Here is a 6,254-nt window from a genome sequence, read left to right on the forward strand (position 1 = left end):
ATATCCCATCATGCAATGCTGTATCCAAAAATCAAAAGCTAAAGTCTCCAGTTGAATGTATTTAACTCCAACAAATGAGCAACAGCCCAACAGGAAGTTCAAATAAAAAAAACTAACAAAATTGAACTTTAGAGTAAAGAATTAAAACATTTTTCACATTGCCATATTCGGCTGGTGGGCAACTGAACCACCGTCACCTATTTGTCTGAATTGTAAACATCACTAAACATTTACCTTTGTGCTTCTCTATTAAAATGGGAAGAATTGTCAGATTCTTGTTTTCTTTACCGATTGACAGTTTCCTTCCACATTAACAACAGAGCTGTTATGACTGATTTTACATTCAATAGGGGATGATTCACTTAATCGGTGTTAATTAAAATGAGGGTAAATTAATAAATTCATAGGAATTTATGTGCTGCATTGACATCAGTGTCAGACGTTACATTGCATAGTTTCCTACTTTTAGTAGATAGTCATTTGCGAGCCACAGTTGACTACAGCTTTACAGTATCAACATTTATTATAGTTTTCATTCCACATGTTATCAGGGGAGAGCGCGAACGCAGTCCCCACTATCACAAAATTAGCAGTCGAGATTCCCACATTTGGGGAATTCGCAGAGGTCAGCTCAGCCGGAGTGCCAATGGCCAAGCCTCGCCTCGGTGAACCACCTTCTTGATCATGGTGTTTCCCCTGCAGGTAAGTATGAGTTGTACACGGGCGGTCAGGGGAGTCTTCACGAAACACCATGCTGACTAACGGTGCTGCTCACTATATAGAAACACCAAAATCAGGAGACTATAAAAAGACATGCAAGTTAACAGGAATTAATAGAAGAAAAAGTTTGCACTAAGGATACCAAAGATATTACACTTTGCTTAGAAAATAACGCATTTATATGTCCATATGCAATGCGTATTCTCAAATCAAAAGCCAACTCATTTAACTCCAAACAAATTAGAACAGCCAACCGAGAGTTTAAATAGGACAAGCTAAATCAACTGCAACCCAAGTAGTTTGATCCACGTTTGAATTTCGAGAAAAATAAAACACATCTGTTTGCCATTCCAACTACTTCCTGTCTTTGTTCGTTTCTGGGGGAGAACTACCACACCACCACCTATTGGTCTGGAGTGTGGACTCTATTGAAAATGTATCTTTGTGCTTGTGTCACTGCAACGTAAACAAGAAGAAATAACTTAGATAACAGAAACTGACTAGGGAAAAAGCAGCAGAAATTATTAATTATTCTCACTTTTGGGGAATGAGCTAACCTAATTATCAAAGTAAACCAACATACAGTGAAATAAAGCTAATCAACTTGTAGGATCGACCAAGAATCTACAAGCGGTGCGTGCAAAGAACAGCACATTTCTTTCAACAATTTTCTGTCTCTCTCAACCATCACTGGTTTGATTTATTTTACAGTGATACATAAACACGTCTCCACTTTGCTGCCAGTCACACAGAAGACCATGACAGCGGCATGACGTTACGCCGTAACAGTTTACATCCGAGCATGCACGACTCAAATCTGCACTAAACTCACATTGAGGGGGTGACAGCAGCACGATGACAATGCACCCACTCAAAACACCAGACAGTGAATAAGGTTCATATTAAACATTGAGAGGGGGGTGCACCGTTCCTGGAGGTACTGCAATACCAGGTCGATGCGTGGAGTGGACGGAGCAAGCCCCTATTCCATCTCCCAATTCCAAAAATCAATTTAATATATGGTCCCCGGGTAGGGGACGTATCAGATATTAAACTGATAAGAACAGATACTACACTTGATCTTAGCCAAAAGGCCGAGAAGCGATACTGACAATGGGTCTGCAGAGAGGACCAGATTCTCCGCAGGGCATGTCTCACTTGTGGGTCGGGTAATCAACTACAACCTTAACATAGTTTTAGTCACTATTTAAAACAGCAACAATGTACATTTGAGTTCTTATAAAACTGGTGATGCTTTTTGGCAATATTTATAACAAGCTTGTGTTTGTAGTAAGACTAGCAACTGTTTTTTACATGTTACATGAGAAAAATGGGCACATATCCCATCATGCAATGCTGTATCCACAAATCAGAAGTTTAAGTATCCAGTTGAATGTATTTGACTCCAACAAATGAGCAACAGCAAGTTCAAATAAAACGAAACTAAATTAAACTGCTACCAAAAAGTAGTTTGATTCACAAATTAAGTTTAGAGAAAAGAATGACAACACACTTATTTCTCACATTACCAATACTTCCTGTCTTTGTTTTCTGCCCGTGGGCAACTGACACACCGCCACCTATTGGTCTGGAGTGTTAACACCACACCTAAGTGCTTCTTTTAGACTGGTCCTACCAGACTCTGGTGCATTTTATTTGAACAGAGAGTCTGGCCACTCTACGTTGACAAGTGTTAACTTTCTCGAAGGAGGGTACTCTTTTGAAATTTCAAAATACTGAATCCGTCTAGAGCTACTCAGGCTCTGCCATAACTAGGGCCCTAAGATAAACACGGACGGAATCTACACATAAAAACAGGATTCTCTTAAACACGCGGAATCACACAGAATTCACATAGATATATTGTTGACATTAAATAAAACTTCCTTCAGTGTATACTGGACGTTCAGCTGCATTTCCTTTCCCTGCTCCCCCACCGTCTACATCATGCCCCACCTATCCCCACACAGACTCCATGAAAACTAGAGAAGACTGTTGGCAAAATTCACAAGTTCACAAAAGATTGGTATTTTGTTAACATTTTTGCAAAATCAAAGATTATAAAGTGCTATATATATATATATATATATATATATATATATATATATATATATATATCCCGTTTTCTCCCTCCGTTGGTGGTGAGAGAGATGAGAGGTAACGAAAGATTAACATTAACCTTATTCTGCATGCCCACATTTTAAAAGGAAACCTTGTTCTTGTTCAACTTGGACCATATTTTCCTATGAGTTTCTGTCTGTAACTGAAGTTTGAAAGTTTGTTCTGTATGAGCAAGAAGCTGTAAAACCCGAAGCAGTATAAAACGGGCTATACTGTGGCCTATGGGGCAAATGGCTTCTTCAATTTGTCATCTAACGTGCTGTTTCTGCCACTGACGGCTCCGATATTGTTTTATATGACATTATCAAAATATTCATACAGAGACCTTTTTTTTTTAAAGAGTACAATCCTCTATTAACCAGAGCGGCTCCACACCAAAGTGCCAATAGAAAACCCCCCCCAACACTCCATTTAATCATCAATGTTAGCAGTGATAGAACCATGAGAACGGTGTGAAATAAGGGATATTCAACCACCCAGATGTGGTGATTGTGGAACAGTGAGGACGAAGAGAAAAACGGCTGTTTGATAGGTTGTATATTGTTCGTGTCCACTTGAAAGAGTTTAGTCTTACAATAAAATACGGTTATTAATTGATCAATGGTGGGTTAGAGAATAGATATGCTACAAGGATACACTTTTAATAAAATGGTTCTCTGCTGGGATCTTTGTAAAATGGTACAAACACCAAAATAAGAATCGTAGTTAATGGTGCACAATTGCACAGTAACTCACATTGCAGCTGTTATTTGCTGAGTGCCGAAGAAGGATCACAAACACTGAACCAATTTCAATAATTGTTTTCCATCAGCGCAAGACCCAAACAGGAGGAACATATGGTCCAAGTTACATAAAAAACCACAAGATACCCTTAATAGTGTTGTCTCTTGAACATTTTAGCTGATAGATAGTTAGGTAGTCCTTTTTTATATTAGCTAGAACAGATGGAATTACCCTTACCCGCGACAATGTTCCCAGCTATATGCGTTCAGAAATAAAAATGTATTTATTGGTTGGGCGGTTGTCGAATGTAGCTTCACTGTGGGGCTAGCTTCCTTGTTAGACTGTTTTTTAGCTAATGCCAGTCTTCACGCATTGAAACATGTACTATAGCCAGTTGAATCACACTTACAATCAGGATTTATTAATGAATTGTCGAACTTTTTTTAAAACGCAAGTTCAGTGCCTTCACACCACACCACACACCAACAAACACAAACACACACAACACACCACACACACACACACACAACACAACAAACACAGTTATGGAGTCTATCCACATTAGAATGACATGCCCATAATATTTCTTGTTTTGAAATGACTCAGTTAATTCCCAGATATCCAACAAATGAAAAGCAAAGTGGAATTTTAAGACAAGACTTCAGACTGACAAAGAACAGAAAGAAGAAAAAACCAGTGGCGGGGCAAAAACTTAAAGTAATGCCGAAGAAGAAAGAAACTGTTTGAAGCTGATTGGATATGTCACCATGACGATAAGATACTTTTCAACAGTTCAAGAACCACAAAAAAGAAGAGAAACAGCCTCGCACCAGAGACCATTACCCCCAAAGGCATCCAGAAAAAGGAGGAACAGAAATAAGTGGAAACACTGTCCAAAGTGAGGTCAAAGTTACACTAAACAGAAGACGAAGCTTGTGGAGGAGGACCAATTATCACATAGCCATCAACAGTGCCCTTAATGAGAAGATTAAGTATGTAGCATGGACTTCACGGAGGCATCCAAAGGAAAGGGTGCTCCTAGGGCGCACAAGTTAACGACATTTCAATCGGATCACGAGTTGGACTTCCCACGATTCACATTCTATTGCCGTGAGGAGCGATTATTTTTTTTTTATAAAGCGTCATATTCATAGACGCTCAGCGTGTTTTTGCAAAGCAATCTGCACGTCTCGTAAAAGCGTCTGCTCATGAGACAAGTTCAGAGTAGTACTGCACCCCGGCAGAAGTTTCTAGATGTGACAGTCACGGGACATGAGTAGCGTGAGGAAACTCAAAGATAGCGTCGGTAATAGGTCAGCTCAAGGGTTACCAGTTACCAGTAAGCAAAACTTGTCCCATTGTTGTTTTGTCAGAAAACAGCAGTGACCCCGGTGCTAGTTAGCGTCTGTTATTGTAGGGCTAGTAAGTCGGTAGCTGTTGGAGCTTATCTAGGACGCACACCGGTGCTGACTGTCCTCGCATCGCTGAAAATGCCTGTTATAGGATACGGTTTCTAATTTTGCGTGTACATGACCCATTTGCTGGTAAAGCCGTGCCTGTGTGGGATCTTTCACGCTCTGGTCCTACTCTCTCTCACTCTTACTCTCGCGCCCCGCACACAGCGGCCGCCGGTCCACTTTCTGATGTAGTTACAGTTTATTTTCATAACCAAGCTGTATATTGGTTAAGTATGAGGGCAAACTGTAATTTGTTACCAGTGTTTCCGGGGAACTGCTATCGCGGCCGCCACGGCGAAGAACAAGGAGAAGTTATTGAATGCAGATAACTTAGTTGGTAGATCACAGCGTGAGAAGACGGAGCTGCTGGGACCCCGAAGCCGTACAGGACAGAGATGTGACCCATGGCCGAATATCATAGTGCATAAAAAAGCCAGCGCAGTGAAGATACGAGATTATACTACACGACGGGGTATCCGCGCTTCGACCGTGAGCGGACCCGTTTCCTAATGCATCAGACGTCTATCGTGAGAGTAGCGTCACATCACATCCTCTGCCTGCAGTTATAAATGCCTAGTGACAATAAAATGTTTGTTAAACTCAACAAATAATCGCGATCAAAATTTTGATCAAAAATATATCGCGGGATTTAATCATGTTTGGCCATAATCGTGCGCCCATAGGTGCTCCATGAGTTAGGGGGGTGGGGCCTGGAAAACTTGAAAGCCGCATGGTGTTGTAGGGTCCATTTATACCACATGACACACCTCTTTTGAACTGCTGAATTAAATTTCAATCAATTCTCTCCTGGACAGTCAGTTTGCATTGAGCAGCAGTGGTTGAATTCCTGCACATTTTTAAATAATAACATATAATTACACCTGGGTCGGATGTAGCCTCTGTTCCGAATAAACCCAGGGTTCAGGATGTCCCTTCCTCAAACATGGGCCTTTTCAGTCGCAGTAAAAATACTTTTCAATACGTTATCTGGATTGAAGCAGCAAACATTCAGAAAAGGTAAAAGGACGCAAATTTAGTAAATTAGGTGTTTTTGATTCCACAGCTGCACATGTAGCGTGTAGTTTTTTTTTTTTTGTTTTTTTTTACTCGACAATTAAACTGGCATTTTACCGCAAAATTGTGTCTAGGGAATTTATAAAGCAGGCACAATCGGCTTGGTAAGTGTCGTGTTGGGTTCTCCCACATTAACACACTGACAACATTGTATTACAG

At 40.4% G+C, this 6,254-nt stretch overlaps 1 long non-coding RNA gene and 2 other non-coding genes across 3 annotated transcripts in view; all 3 read right to left on the reverse strand.

Moving 5' to 3' along the window:
• Nucleotides 1-6,254, reverse strand: part of LOC116685613 (uncharacterized) — a 42,514-nt gene that overhangs the window by 4,829 nt on the left and 31,431 nt on the right. The gene's annotated exons all lie outside the window — the stretch shown is intronic.
• On the reverse strand, nt 550-710 carry LOC116687160 (U1 spliceosomal RNA). Its single transcript, XR_004331476.1, has one exon. It is a non-coding gene; the product is annotated as a U1 spliceosomal RNA (small nuclear RNA).
• LOC116687168 (U2 spliceosomal RNA) lies at nt 1,636-1,826 on the reverse strand. Its single transcript, XR_004331482.1, has one exon. It is a non-coding gene; the product is annotated as a U2 spliceosomal RNA (small nuclear RNA).

Source organism: Etheostoma spectabile, chromosome 3, assembly GCF_008692095.1.
Source record: "Etheostoma spectabile isolate EspeVRDwgs_2016 chromosome 3, UIUC_Espe_1.0, whole genome shotgun sequence".
NCBI lineage: Eukaryota > Metazoa > Chordata > Actinopteri > Perciformes > Percidae > Etheostoma > Etheostoma spectabile.